The 16,131-nt window shown below is 43.4% G+C and overlaps 1 pseudogene; it reads right to left on the bottom strand.

Annotated features, from left to right (window-relative positions):
- Nucleotides 1–236: 236 nt before the first annotated feature.
- Nucleotides 237–16,131, bottom strand: part of LOC139582295 (cilia- and flagella-associated protein 61-like) — a 35,150-nt pseudogene continuing 19,255 nt past the window's right edge.

Here is a 16,131-nt window from a genome sequence, read left to right as displayed (position 1 = left end):
CATACTAATTTGAGTGTCACAGATTTACATTTACTATGTTACTTCTAGTCTTTGAGGCCAGGCTTATTTAGAACATTGGCTATTGTATTTTCAGTTCAATTAACTCATTTTAATGTCAATGTTTTCACTACAGTTGATTCCAGAACATTTTAATTAAATAAAAAAGATGCAACATTTCCATGTGAGAAATATTTAATTGGAAAAGTGGGTTGAGGCAAGATAACATTGAGGAGCCATTACAGTAGTCCAGGCTGGTAATACATGGTTACATGGTATCTGTTGTACCTTAGGTAATTCAGAGAGCTGGTCTTCAGGGAAGCCAGACCTCCATTTTCCTCAAACAAATTCTTGAGAAATATGTTTGGCTCAATAATGTCCAGCTTCATCCACCATTCTCTGAATCCGCTCTGGAATGGACACATCATTGTGGTCCCGGAGAAAAGGCTCCATTAAAAGTGTCCTTTCTATTTTACTTACCAGTTCAACAAAGCCCCTAAATATAACAAATAATATTGGTAGACAAATAGTCATCTAAATGACAAGCAAACACTAAAACGTATTACACATTATCCTTATGAATATGAGTCGAGAAATATGCGAGAAATCAAACCTGCACTTGATTCCATGAGTGGGTGCATTTCCTGCTCAAAGTCCGCAAAGTGATCATGATATATTGCCAAGCACCATTTCTCCTTGAAATAACTACAAAACCACGCACGCACGCACGCACGCAGACCCACACACACACTAACCTTAACACCAAAACCTAACCTTAACCCCTAATCCTAACAATAATTCTAACCCTAAACCCCTTAGAAATAGTATTTTTCCTTGTGACGACTAACAACATGTCACCAGTTGGTCAAATTTTTCTGGTCCCCACAAGTATAGCTAAACACGTCCACACACACAGTTAGTGCGTTCATCTAATAACCCCCAACAACAGCAGCAGCAACATTGTCAATCAATTATTTTACCGGTTCATGATGTGTTCAGTCAGCTTCAATAATGACATTGAGAGTGGCCTTATTCAGAGCCATGACAAGGTCCAGTGAAAAATCCAGATTTAATATGTGTTACAGAGCCTTATGACCACTGCAGGGTGGCTAAGCCATTGTCTCCTCCATAGAGCAGAAAAGCAGATTAGGGACCTGCATAAACAGATTAGACCCAGGGACAATGGCTCCTATATCTGGGGGTCGCTTGTGTTGAAACATCAGAAATGAGGTCACTCACACACAGATCTTCAAATTATAGCCAACCAGGAAACACTGACAGGGGATAATATCTGAGAGAGCTGCCTACTTCAAGAGGCTGATTTATACAACTAATAAAGATAAGCATTGCTTTACTACTCACTATACCATACTTGTGTGTAAACATTTGAAATGTAACTATATCTTTCCAGTGACCTGAACAGCCCCACTTCCTCCCTCTCCTCTCTGTAATGTAAACAGCCAGAGCAGCTACCTGTAGAGGTCGTGAACCAGGCCTTCATCATACCGGGAACACAGGTGGTTGAGCAACAGCTCATGTTTCCCATAGAGACACATGTAGTTGGACACTGGGAGAGGCTTCAGTGACAAACAGGTGATGGTCTCCACCATGTCATACTGGTTCAGGTGCAGGTGGAAGTAGTTGCCAGTCTCTATGCGGCCAGTCAGGATCTCTCGGCCCTGGGGAAAATAGGACGGATCAGATAGATTCCAGTGTTGCTGTTAACAGCGCAACTTGTATGAGAACTTCAAAAAAAATATCCCTATCCTTTTCATATCTCTTACTAAAATGTTCTAATGATCAAAGTAATTGAGAGAGAAATCATAGATCGTACTCTGCAAAATGAGCAGTTGAATTACGTCACAAAGAAAAATGCATACCGATGTGGGAAAAAATGATCAAGCCATACACTTTCTAGTGAGCGTTTAAAATAGTACTTACCTCTACAGGGTCAAGATGGCCTTTGCTCGATGTCTGGCTTGGTAGCATGGAGATAACTGTATCCTTCTGGCAGTCTCTTGGTGTACAGATATTAAAAGCAGATAGTACAGCTAAACAGAGGTTTATGTGTTTACTAATGCCAATAGACAATGAAAACCCAGGCATGGGTCCAATACAAACATACAGTATCTTGCTTACAGTGGGCTTGAAAATAATGCTTCCATGTTAAGAAATGTAGGATGGTGTGAAATACACTATATATACAAAAGTATATGGACACCCTTCAAATTAGTGGATTCGGCCTATTCGGCCACACCTGTTGCTGACAGGTGTATAAAATCGGCCACCCAGCCATGCAATCTCCATAGACAAACATTGTCAGTAGAATGGTCTTACTGAAGAGCTCAGTGACCTTCAACGTGGCACCGTCATAAGATGTCAGTTAGTAAAATTTCTGCCCTGGCTCAGCTGGAAAAAAAACAGGGGGAAAAAACCACACTACCGAGGTCCAATCTGCCTTTGGAAGCAACGTCAGCACAAGAACTGTTCGTCGGGAGCTTTATGAAATGGGTTTCCATGGCCGAGCAGCCGCACACAAGCCTAAGATCCCCATGTGCAATGCCAAGCGTCGGCTGGAGTGGTGTAAAGCTCGCCGCCATTTTTACTTTGGAGCAGAGGAAACGCATTCTCTGGAGTGATGAATCACGCTTCACCATCTGGCAGTCCAACGGACAAATCTGGGTTTGGCGAATGCCAGGAGAACGCTACCTGCCCGAATGCATAGTACCAACTGTAAAGTTTGGTGGAGGAGGAATAATGGTCTGGGGTTGTTTTTCATGGTTTGGGAAAGGCCCCTTAGTTCCAGTGAAGGGAAATCTTAACGCTACAGCATACAATGACATTCTAGACGATTCTGTGCTTCCAACTTTGTGGCAACAGTTTGGGGAAGGCCCTTCCCTGTTTCAGCATGACAATGCACCCGTGCACAAAGCGAGGTCCATACAGAAATGGTTGAGTGGCTCAATGGAAGTCCCAGCAGCAATGTTCCAACATCTAGTGGAAAGCCTTCCTAGAAGAGTGGAAGCTGTTATAGCAGCAAAGGGGGGACCAACTCCATATTAATGCCCATGATTTTGGAATGAGATGTTTGACGAGCAGGTGTCCACATACTTATGGCCATGTAGTGTACCTAATTAGTTTAATATTTCCAAAACAAATGGTAATAATTAATAATAATATTAGTAATAATAATAAAACAAATAATAATAACTTGGAACTTAGTAACTTGACGAGCAATAAATAGTTACAGTATGCATTTTCAAATGAACAGAATTGTGTATGTGTGGATGACTACCACTGCGGAACAGAAAATGCTTTAGAATGAGCAGTGAAATGCCTGGTGATGATATTGAATTTCTACCACTAAAAAATGTAAAAAGCTATTTCATTCGTTCGAAAAAAGTACAAAGAGAAGTGATTGTATTGTAAACACACTGCTTGACATAACCTTGTTTACCATGTGACTAACCTAATACAGAATAGGTCAATGTTGTTTGATTATCAAACACAGTATAATGACAAAGAACTGAGTAGCTCAGAGATTCCATTACCAGGGAACAATGGAACATCGCATAAAAATGTGGAGTACAGTCTCCTGAACAGACGTTGCATAACAGGATAGACAATGTGCTAATGTGTGGTTTTCAATACATCAACACAGTGATAGAAAAAAGTACAATTAGTTCTAATCAGAATTATGACTCAATCAGGGCCTCGTTTCCCAGAGCCTTTGTAGCATTAAGACAATTGTTAGAACCTTCTTACGATGTATCTTCAGTAGCTGAAGGGTTTCCTAGAGCCTTTGTTAGTAACGTGGCTCTTAAAAACGTTCATCTTGACCACTCATAGAGCATCGTTAGATGTTTTTTGCCCTTCCTCGTCACATTAGTCACAGATATCCTCTAAACATAGCCTAAACATCTTGATTCTATCCGTCTGACAGTGACTGCCGATAAATTACACAATCAAAAATACAAAGTTGCTAAAGTATTTGAAACTGTTACAAACAAGTGAAGGATAAAATGATTCTTCAAATGAAAACTGAGATGACTGTATTAAAAGATACATGGGCTACATGGGCCTATATCAGCTCTTTGAATCATATTGAAATCAATTTCATGTTCAATCAATTGAGTTCTATTTTGCGTCTAGGCTGTCTCTAATAGTTCTCTCAAATGTGTTTCATGATATGAGACAAATCAAATCTTATGTCACATGCGCCGAATACATCAGATGTTGACCTTTCAGTGAAATGCTTACTTCCAAGCCCTTAACCAACAATGCAGTTCTAGGAAAATACCTCAAAAAAAGTAAGAGATAAAAATAACAAATTATCAAAGAGCAGCAGTAAATAACAATTAGCGGGGCTATATACAGGGGGTACCGGTACAGAGTCAATGTGCAGGGGCACCGGTGTCGAGGTAATTGAGTTAATATGTACATGTAGGAAGAGTTAATAAAGTGACTATGCATAGATAATAAACAGAGAGTAGCAAATAGTCTGGGTAGCCATTTGATTAGCTGTTCAGGAGTCTTATGGCTTGGGGGTAGAAGCTATTTAGGAGACTCTTGGACCTAGACTTGGTGCTCCGGTACCACTTGCCGTGCGGTAGCAGAGAGAACAGTCTATGACTAGGGTGGCTGGAGTCTTTGACAATTTTTAGGGCCTTCCTCTGACACCGCCTGGTATAGAGGTCCTGGATGGCAGGAAGCTTGGCCCCCGTGATGTACTGGGCCGTACGCACTACCCTCAGTAGTGCCTTGCGGTCAGAGGCCGAGCAGTTACCATACTAGGCAGTGATGCAACCCATCAGGATGCTCTCGATGGTGCAGCTGTAGAACATTTTGAGGATCTGAGGACCCATGCCAAATCTTTTCAGTCTCCTGAGGGGGAATAGGTTTTGTTGTGCCCTTTTCACGACTGTCTTGGTGTGCTTGGACCATATTAGTTTGTCGGTGATGTGGACACAGCTCTCAACCTGCTCCACTCCTTTTCCTGTAGTCCACAATCATCTCCTTTGTCTTGATCACGTTGAGGGAGAGGTTGTTGTCCTTGCACCACACGGTCAGGTCTCTGACCTCCTCCCTATAGGCTGTCTCATCGTTGTCAGTGACCAGGCCATCAGCAAACTTAATGATGGTGTTGGAGTCGTGCCTGGCCGTGCAATCATGAGTGAACAGGGAGTACAGGAGGGGACTGAGTACGGACCCCTGAGGGGCCCCCGTGTTGAGGATCAGCATGGCGGATGTGTCGTTACCTACACTTACCATGTGGGGGTGGCCCGTCAGGAAGTCCAGGATCCAGTTGCAGAGGGAGTCCCAGGGTCCTTAGCTTAGTGATTTGAGGGCATTATGGTGTTGAACGCTGAGCTGTAGTAAATGAATAGCATTCTCACATAGGTGTTCCTTTTGTCCAGGTGTGAAAGGGCAGTGTGGAGTGCAATAGAGATTGCATTATCTGTGGATCTGTTGGTGCGGTATGCAAATTGGAGTGGGTTTCTAGGGTTTCTGGGATAATGGTGTTGATGTGAGCCATGACCAGCCATTCAAAGCATTTCATGGCTACAGACATGAGTGCTACGGGTTGGTAGTCATACAGGCAGGTTACCTTTGTGTTCTTGGGCACAGGGACTATGGTGGTCTGCTTGAAATATATTGGTATTACAGACTCAGACAGGGAGAGGTTGAAAATGTCAGTGAAGACACTTGCCAGTTGGTCAGCGCATGCTCGGAGTACACGTCCTGGTAATCCGTCAGGCCCTGCGGTCTTGTGAATGTTGACCTGTTTAAAGGTCTTACGTCGGCTGTGGAGACCGTGATCACACAGTCGTCTGGAACAGCCGATGCTCTCATGCATGTTTCAGTGTTACTAGCCTCGAAGCGAGCATAGAAGTTATTTAGCTCATCGGCTAGGCTCATTTCACTAGGCAGTTCTCACCTGTGCTTCCCTTTATAGTCTGTAATAGTTTGCAGGCCCTGCCACATCCGACGAGTGTCGGAGCCAGTATAGTATGATTCGATCTTAGTCCTGTATTGAAGCTTTGCCTGTTTGATGGTTCGTCGGAGGGCATAGAGGGAGTTCTTTATAAGCTCCCGGTTAGAGCGGTAGCTCTACCCATTAGCTCAGTGCGAATGTTGCCTGTAATCCATGGCTTCTGGTTGGGGTATGTACGTACAGTCACTGTGGGGATGACGTCCTCGATGCACTTATTGAAGTGCATCGTCAGTGACTGACGTGGTGTACTTCTCAATGCCATCGGAAGAATCGCGGAACATATTCCAGTCTGTGCTAGCAAAACAGTCCTGTAGTTTAGCATCTGCTTCATCCGACCACTTTTTTATAGACCGAGTCACTGGTGCTTCCTGATTACATTTTAGCTTGTAAGCAGGAATCAGGAGGATAGAATTATGATCAGATTTGCCAAATGGTGGGCGAGGGAGAGCTTTGTACGCGTCTCTTTGTGTGGAGTAATGGTGGTCTAGAATAGTTTTCCCCTCTGGTTGCACATTTAACATGCTGATAGAAATTAGGTAAAACTGATTTAAGTTTCCCTGCATTAGAATCCCTGGCCACTAGGAGTGCCGCTTCTGGATGAGCGTTTTCCTGTTTGCTCACGGCGGTATACAGCTCATTGAGTGCGGTTTTAGTGCCAGCATCGAACTGTGGTGGTATGTAGACAGCTACGGAAAATACAGATGAAAACTCTCTAGGTAGATAGTGTGGTCTACAGCTTATCATGAGGTACTCTACCTCACATGAGCAAAACCTTGAGACTCCCTTAGATATCGTGCACCAGCTGTTGTTTACATAAATGCATTGTCCCCCGCCCCGTGTCTTACCAGAGGCTGCTGTTCTATCCAATCTGCTGTACTGTCCAACATGTGCCCAATCTGTGAATTAATGCATTATTTTTGGATAGGCATCATAAGGCACTTGTTGGACGGCATCAGGCCTTAAAACTTGGCCTGTGTGTAGTTGGTGATGAGGCAGTCCAGGTCGGCTGGAGGGTTGATGGCCGGTTCCAGGGTGAGGTCGAAGAAGGGCAGCCAGCTCCTGGACCACCTCCCTGGAGTTGAATCTGGAGTGGGACCACTGGTCTGAGTGGTAGTGCCGGGGAAACTTGGTCAGAGGCCCAACGGCACGGATGGTGGAGTCGCTGGCATGGTAGGTGGTGTCTATGACCAGTCGACCATCATACACCAGACAGGCATTGTTGTTGGCCTGAAAGGCATCGTAGTCCACCCCATTGGAGGAGAGGTTCATGAAAACCCACAAGAAATCAAGGATGTGAACAGTTTTACTAAATTTGTATCAAAACCCCTTTCTACCAGCTATTTTACACTGCTCATAACAGGATGAAATCGACAATAAAAATGGGCAATAAGAAAACAACAACGATTGAAGCACTTTGGAGAAAAAAGACCACAAAACCACTTTTGTACAATCCATTTTAGAGATCTCTTCAACAATTCACTGAATCAAGTATAAGGTTACTGTACCCTAGTAAGAGCCCCTCTTTTCTCTCAGAGCTGTTGAGTTGGACTTAAAGAGCACTCCAGCCTGAGAGGTTGACTGTCACTGGTGAACGACACGAAGGTGATTGACTCAGGGTGCTGTCCGTCATTCATCTGGGCCAGAAAGCAGTTGTGGTGAACATGGACCCCACTGTTCTCCAAGGCCTTCTCCCCCGTGTGGTTACTGAAGCAGGAGCTGAGGCTGCAGCTAGAGCCTCATCAGTGGGCAAGTGGATACGAAAGCCTTCAACACCCAGGCTTTACAGAATCCCCACACGGGTGTACACATCGATGGTGTTGCTGTGATGATGGTATTACCTGTCGCGCCAACATAAAAACTAGACATTCAAACAAAGAACAGAGATTGAATGAATAGTGAGCTTGATGCAATTTACAATCACAAAAAGAGGATTGGTTGAAATCTACTACAGCCAACCAAATTACTCAGACGCTACGTGGATGGGGAAGATCAGGTCACTTGGCAACAAGGGGGCAAGGCAACCAAACAAAGACTGCCTAATCTTCTCCTTGTCAGTGAAGAGCTGTGGTGGGGGGGGGGGGGCGAGATGAGAGCAGCTATCCCAGTGACCTCTGAATTCTTACAGCTCAGCCTCTGTATGTAAGACATGCCTTGGTGATGAAAACACAATTATGCTAATAATGACAGCAAAAGGAGGATCTAAATGAGTTTAGCCTCAGTGAATGGGTCCTTTGATGCACAGGCTTCGGAAGTGACAGCTTTCTGCTCGAGGTAGGCATCCCTACCCATGGGCGTATTATCCTAAATGGGAGGAACAACAATGGTTGCGTCCCAGTTGATTAGAGCTTGTGCCTGAATAAAGTAATTTATTTAAAATCACTTTTGTAGAAACAGAAAGCAGTTTATTGAAGGCCCTCACTGTTTTCCAGTTCTTTTCTGTGCCCCTGTCCATGGTGCTGAAGTGGATAGCTACAGCAAAGCCACTGCATAGTACAATACTGCACTTTAAATGCGTGCTATATTTCTATGATTTATATTCGTTATTATTCCTCCTTCCTCCTTCTTATTCTTCCATTCCTTTCAAATTTTTCGAGGGGGAATAAGGAACAAATAAAATACAGCCATTTCCAACACATTTTCATTCTGTCTACAACATTCAATTCGTAGTAACAGTCATTTGCATTTTGTAATGATATCCTCCATAATGAACAGATCCCCTAATTAGTGAATATAATAGGCTTAATCTGGATCACTGCACATCTCATATTCCTTCAGAGGAAAAAGATTAATTCCACTTAATGACATCAGTCTTTTCATCAGCAGAAAACAGAAAACCTTTTCTCTGTCTACGTTCCAAATGGCACCCTATTCCCTTTATAGTGCACTACTTTTGACCAGGGCCCATAGGCTCTGGTCAAAAGTAGTGCACTATTTAAGGAATAGATTACCATTTGGGACACAGCCTCTCAGAAATTAATATCACCCTGTAAATGAAGGGAGATGGAGGAGGCAGAGCTGGTTGAGAGAGATGAAAGATTTCCCCCTTCTCACTAATTACCGTTATTATTCATATCCTATTGAATAATGGCACATCAGTGGGAATTAATGTAAGGGGGTTATCATGCCTTTGGCACTTCCTACATACAGTACATTCGGAAAGTATTCAGACGCCTTGACATTTTCCACATTTTGTTACGTTACAGCCTTATTCTAAAATGGAGTACATAGTTTTCCCCCCTCATTAATCTACACACAATACCCCATAATGACAAAGCAAAAACAGGTTTTAGCAAATGTATTAAAAGTAAAAACACTGAAATATAACATTTACATAAGTAGTCAGACCCTTTACTCAGTACATTGTTGAAGCACCTATGGCAGCGATTACAGCCTCGAATCTTCTTAGGTATGACGCGACAAGCTAGGTACACCTGTGTTAGAGAAGTTTCTCCCATTCTATTCTGCAGATCCTCTCAAGCTCTGTCAGGTTGGATGGGGAGCGTCGCTGCACAGCTATTTTAAGGTCTCTCCAGAGATGTTAGATCGGGTTCAAGTCCGAGGTTTGGCTGGGCCACTCAAGGACATTCAGAGACTTGTCCCGAAGCCACTCTTGCGTTGTCTTGGCTGTGTGCTTAGGGTCGTTGTCCTGTTGGAAGGTGAACCTTCGCCCTAGTCTGAGGTTCTGAGCGCTCTGGAGCAGGTTTTCATCAAGAGTCTCTCTGTACTTTGCGCCGTTCATCTTTCCCTCGATCCTGACTAGTCTCCCAATCCCTGCCGCTGAAAAACAACCCCACAGCATGATGCTGCCACCACCATGCTTCACCGTAGGGATGGTGCCAGGTTTCCTCCAGACGTGACACTTGGCATTCAGGCCAAAGTGTTACATTTTGGTTTCATCAGACCAGAGAATCTTGTTTCTCATGGTCTGAGAGTCCTTTAGGTGTCTTTTGGCAAACTCCAAGCGGCCTGTCATGTGCCTTTTACTGAGGAGTGGCTTCCGTCTGGCCACTCTACCAGAAAGGCCTGATTGGTGGAGTGCTGCAGAGATGGTTGTCCTTCTGGAAAGTTCTCCCATCTCCACAGATGAACTCTGGAGCTTTGTCAGAGTGACCATTAGTTCTTGGTCACCTCCCTGACCAAGGCCCTTCTCCCCCGATTGCTCAGTTTGGCCAGGTGGCCAGGTCTAGGAAGAGTCTTGGTGGGCCCAAACTTCTTCAATTTCAGAATGATGGAGGCAACTGTGTTCTTGGGGGACCTTCAATGCTGCAGAAATGTTTTAGTACCCTTCCCCAGATTTGTGCCTCGACACAATCCTGTCTCGGAGCTCTACGGACAATTTCTTCGACCTCCTGGCTTTGTTTTTGCTCTGACATGCACTGTCCACTGTGGGACCTTATATATACACACACAGGTGTGTGCCTTTCCAAATCATGTCCAATCAATTGAATTTACCACAGGTGGACTCCAATCAATCAAGTTGTAGAAATATCTCAAGGATGATCAATGGAAACAGGATGCACCTGAGCTCAATTTCGAGTCTCATAGCAAAGGGTCTGTATACTTATGTAAATAAGGTATTTCTGTTTATTATTTTTTTTACAAATGTATAAAAACCTGTTTTCACTTTTTCATTATGGGGTATAGTGTGTAGATTGATGAGGACCATTTTTTATTTCATCCATTTCTGTATAAGACCGTAACATAACAAAATGTGGAAAAAGTCAAGGGGTCTGAATACTCTCAGGAGCTAGCCTGGTTACTAGTCTGTTTGTGCCACTCCTCAACATTTGCTTGGCATGACAAGGAGTGGCAAGGACTGGAATGATGGCACAAACAGACTGGTACCCAGGCTACATTCATACCCTCCAGCTCTACAGAGTTTATCAGCAGCCACTGGTAGACTGTCACACAGTCGTGGTGGTTGTTGAGGGTGAAGAGGTTGGATGGGACGGGCCCGGTCTATCTACGGCAGGGCTAGGAGCTGGCTGTTGCGAGGAAGTTGGCTTATGTCCACACCAGCGGCACAGGGAACCTAGCAGGGATGAATCTAGAAATCCTCACAGCAATCATTCAACATTGTGCACGTAAACAGAAAAAGAAGGGTATGTCATCAGTACAGCATCAGGGCGTTAAGAAATGATGACGATTATGTCGAAATAACTTGCTCTACCTATAGAAACAGAGGGCTCTATTTTCGTCTGGCGCTAAGGAAGTGGCAGTGTTAAACGCACGTTCGTTTTTTTGTCATGTAAAAGCTGCCGCTTTTGGCATTTCCCATCCAAACACCAGGTTTGGAAACTTACCTGTGTATCATCAGCTCACTTGAGCTGAGGTGGGAGGGGTGCCAATATTTGAGGTTTGTCCTTAACAAACGCAAACGTGACAATTTCATGCAGTGCTAATGGGGAGTTTTAAGAACCACAAAAAGCAGGTCTTAACGGTAAAGCAGTTGATAATGGTATCATGGATTTTGAGAGCGGAAGCGAAGCCTAGCCAGCCTTGACACACAGTGCCCATTGAAGGAATGATGTGCCTTTTGTGCCGGTGAATCTCATATTTAGAATAAGTATTTGTTTCCCATTTTGTTTAATAAAAAGAAATTACAAATAATGAAGCATAGCCTACCCTCCCCTCATTTAAGGCTGGTTTAGCAGCATTGGTTTGTCTTTTTTATCTTGTCCATTAGCTAAGTAGCCTATGAATAGAGGGGTATTACTGAGAGTGCTTTGAAGTATTTGGGATTTTTTCCCCCTTTTTTATTATTCACATAACTGCATTTTGCTTGTTGAAGTAGGCTATCCATCCCCATTTTCAAAGAGTGCCCCTCGTCTGATTAGCAAAGACAAGCTCCTCCAAACTATTCAACCTATAATGCCATATCAACGGCAGACTTTTTGAGAATCTGCCTCGCACATTGGCAATGATACAAAGTGAGAGGAGCTAGTATTTCGTAGAGACATGTGAATGTTATACATAAAGAAATGTAAGCCTACAGTGCCATGGAACGGGAGAAGCGGTATATGATATCGTGTTTCTGACCAAATCCTATTTAGAAATATTATTTGTTTGAAAAACAGATTTGTTTTTTCATTTAATTTGATTAAAAAAACACACTTAATATTAAGATTCACTGTCTATGGGTTTATAGACGGGTTGGTTGTTTAGTAACAAAACCGAGGCATGCTCAACTATCGGGCGGGGTTGGCTTAGACTGTTGACCATCATGTAAACTATTTTGTCCCCAAATGTTTATTGAAAACATAAATACATTTGCACCATGACCACTTGTTGTCTCTCCAATACATCGTTAAAGTTGCTGGTTATCGAGATAGCTCATTTTAGCCGTATTAGCATTGACATGAGTCAAAACACCTCAAAACAAGACACGGTATCAATAACATGATACAACGCGCAGAAATGAGCCAACCTACGATTCCCCACGTGGCAGCTTCTTGTCGTTGTTGCTAGCTATCTGACCGTTCAGAATCACAACACCACATGGCCTTCTGCCAACCCGTCTATGGTGAGTATGTACATTGCTCGAATGCAATGCAACTTCGTCTGCTATTTCTGGAGAAGTGCAAATACGATCTGTAAGATGGTTCCATGAGGTTTGTAAAACATTACATTTGCAAGCAGTATAATGGAGAGTGGACATTCCCCATTTGTCTTTATATTGGATCTTTATCCAGCTCCTATGAAAAGTTGGGATGTGCGTAAAACCCTCCATAGTCTTAGTTGCCTTGTCTGTATTATACGCCCACGGAGCAATTATGGTGCCTGTAACTGTATTTAGCCTATTTAAAGCAAGTTCTTGTTTCGTCAATAGCTTAGATAATTTAATCTTGATGATTGACTACTTTTGCCATGTCCATGTCCAGACGGCAATTTACAGTAGGCCTAGCCCCTACGTCAGTGTGAATGCTATAGCCTGTTTAACAATGTATTTCCATATTGAAGCAATGCAATTAGATCAATGTGGACTACAGACATGTTCAACATGATCAAATATGGGGAAGGCTATTTAACGAACTAGGTTATAACGGACTAACATTTGAATTGGAATTGATGACAATGGAATACATAAAAAAAGGTAAATACACAACTTGAAGCAACCACATATTTAGCCATGGAGCACGTTCTGATTGGCCAGTCAGGGGCCAAGCCTCGACACACCAACAACTTGTTTATTCATCAACATCTAGTCCTTTAGCGCCACCGCCAGCTATTGCGCCCATCATTACTGTACGGTTGTGAAAATAGCAAAAATATTTCTGACACACCCCTGAACCCTACAACGCTACCACCAGCACTAAGATTTACCATTGTGTTTTTTTAAATAGAGGACAGTGTGCTTTTCACCTGACACTATTACATAGTAGACCAGAAGTGTCAAACATCCGGCCCGCGAGTGTCACGGCCGATGCTGGAAGAAGACCAAAGTGCAGCGTGGTGAGCGTACATATTCATTATTTTGGATGTCGCCAACAAAACAATAAACAATACAAAACGACCGTGAAGCTTAACAGGGCTACGAAGCCTCTAACACAGTTAACTACCCACCACAAAAGGAGGGAAAAAGGGCTACCTAAGTATGGTTTCCAATCAGAGAAAACGATAGACAGCTGTCCCTGATTGAGAACCATACCCGGCCAAAACAAAGAAATACCAAAACATAGAAAATAGAACATAGAATGCCCACCCAAAATCACACCCTGACCAAACCAAAATAGAGACATAAAAAGCTCTCTAAGGTCAGGGCGTGACAGCGAGGGGGTCCAATTCAAACTTAATATTATTTAAATTAAATTAAATTTAAATTAACTAAAGCCAATTTTGACAGAGAGGAAATTATCATTGCGGACCTCACTGAAGACCGAATGCGGCTCCCGAGGCAAAATTTGTTCGTCACCCCTGTAGTAGACCAGTGTGTTATATTTCCCTCTAACCTGGTACAGCTGGCCTGTATAGAAGATGAGGTGATCATAGGGCACCTTCCTGCCCCCAGACACCAGCACGTGCTTGACTGCCCTGTCGATGCCCACCATCTTGCCCGTCACCACGTTGATCCAGGAGCGGAGAGACAGATGGGTATTGTCCCTGTCACAGTAGCCATGGCTGTGGGTTAGTCAGCTTGGCACAGTCTACAACAGATGTTCATTATGTAGTATGTTAAAGCTTTTATAGAGCCTTCTGAAAGGTGTGTTTGATAGGCAGATACAGTATATATTCTGTGTCTGGGTACATTTGTAGTACAGGCCATTTCTGTGTCCGTGAGATCAAAATGATTCCCAAGCTCTGATTTCCATTGACATTGATGACGACAGTTTTCCATGTAGACCTTGAATGATAGTAAGGTAAGCTGCAGGTATCGCATCTTGTGGACAGGAATCTCATCTTTTAATTTGTGTAGTAGCCCGGGAAGCCTTGCGTAGAGATCAGAGTCATGTTATTGAACCTGCAGGTGTGGGCTGGAGCAGGAAAGAAACACAACGCTTTCTGGGAAGATGACCTTGCTTCTGACAATTCAGTGGCCTTCAGCCAGCCTAGGAATAATACATAGATAGATGAACAATGTCCAGTGCAGAATACGAGAACGTGTACTTTCTGAGAGATGATGACCTCATCATACCTAAACACAAATGGTCTTGCCCTGATGATCAAATGGGTGTATTTCGGCAACAGTTATCTCAGAGTTCCTGTTCCATTTTGTAGTAGCAGAATAATCTAATACTAGACATGCAGTACATTGGTTCAGGAAGAACAGAGGGGATCACAGAGATATGAGCTAAGGCTCTATCTGCAGTGTGTTGTTATTCTCTGAGAGCTGAGTGAGAGGGCGCAGATGCAACTGAATGCCTCCATCTAATACCCTTATTGCATTTCATCTACATCAGTATACATTAAAAATCCTTTCTTTTCTAAGCCTCATAGTAAAAGCCCTTCCTTTGTTTTGTCTGGTTTTGTCCCCAGCTTGTAGTGTTCCTCTTATGCGTTTACTATCAGGAGTGTACAAGGTCTCTTGTGATGTAAATGTCCTCCTTTGTTCCATGCCAAATGGACATTATTCCCATTGGTAATACAACAGAGAAAACCTCAATGGTGCTGAGTGAAAAGGAGATGTACACTGAGCTGAGCCATGTCATGTCATGTCAAGCTTTAGATCGCCTGCGAGTCTGCTGCCTGTCTCTGGGAGGGAAAGCATAGATCTGGTCTAAGTTGCACATTTGTGAATGAAGTGGAAAAAAAACACCTTTTTATGCAACACAAACAGACGTGTCAACACAATACTTATTACAACCCTTTAATGTCAATAGATTTTAACACTCGGTTTGATGTATAGAATAAATAACTTGACCATAGTCTTTGTTCACAATGGCAGCCTAATCCAGTGTGTTCCCTCTCAGTCAGTCAACTTCGGTCCCGCATACTATGCGGGGTTCGCACTCTCGCCGCGTCGGGTTGAAGGATCTACAGTCACGCCTGCCAAATGTCAATGAATTCCGCGCCTCGCTGTGAGCCCCGCCTTCCACAGGTGATAACAGTGAGGCTCGGATTCATTACTTCAATTACACCTCAGTGTGCACACTACTAAAACAAACAATTGGAACACGAGACTGTTTTACGTTGCGCCAACTAAATTGCCCCTTGCTGTGCTCACCCACTGGAAGTTGTGTGCTGAAGTTTGTATGGTTCTCAAAAGTTTCCTAATAATGAACAATTAGTTATTATTGTAATTGATTGGCCTGGCTATAGCAATAAGTAAGATGGCTAACGTACCTGAAACGACGAAAGCTAACAAGCCGGGTTCGGTTTTTTATTTGTATGTAACCCTTATTTTATGAGGTAGGTTGACCGAGAACAAATTCTCATTTACAGAAACGACCTGGGGAATAGTTACTGGGGAGAGGGGGGATGAATGAGCCAATTGTAAACTGGGGATGATTAACAACCATGTCCCAGGGAATTCAAAGATACTCACGTTGATTGTATTGTATGTCTCGGCTCGGTGCATGCTCAGGCTGCCCTCGCTCAAATCAGTTTGTGTGTAAGACTAGGGGACGGCTGGCAATGTTCCCCTACTAGTCCGTGGCGCAGGTTCTCTTCACAATAGTGTAGCATTCTTTAGGGGGCTTTGT

Source organism: Salvelinus alpinus, chromosome 8, assembly GCF_045679555.1.
Source record: "Salvelinus alpinus chromosome 8, SLU_Salpinus.1, whole genome shotgun sequence".
Taxonomy (NCBI): domain Eukaryota; kingdom Metazoa; phylum Chordata; class Actinopteri; order Salmoniformes; family Salmonidae; genus Salvelinus; species Salvelinus alpinus.
The sequence above is the reverse complement of the archived record's forward strand: the minus strand, read 5'-3'. Positions and strand labels throughout refer to the sequence as shown.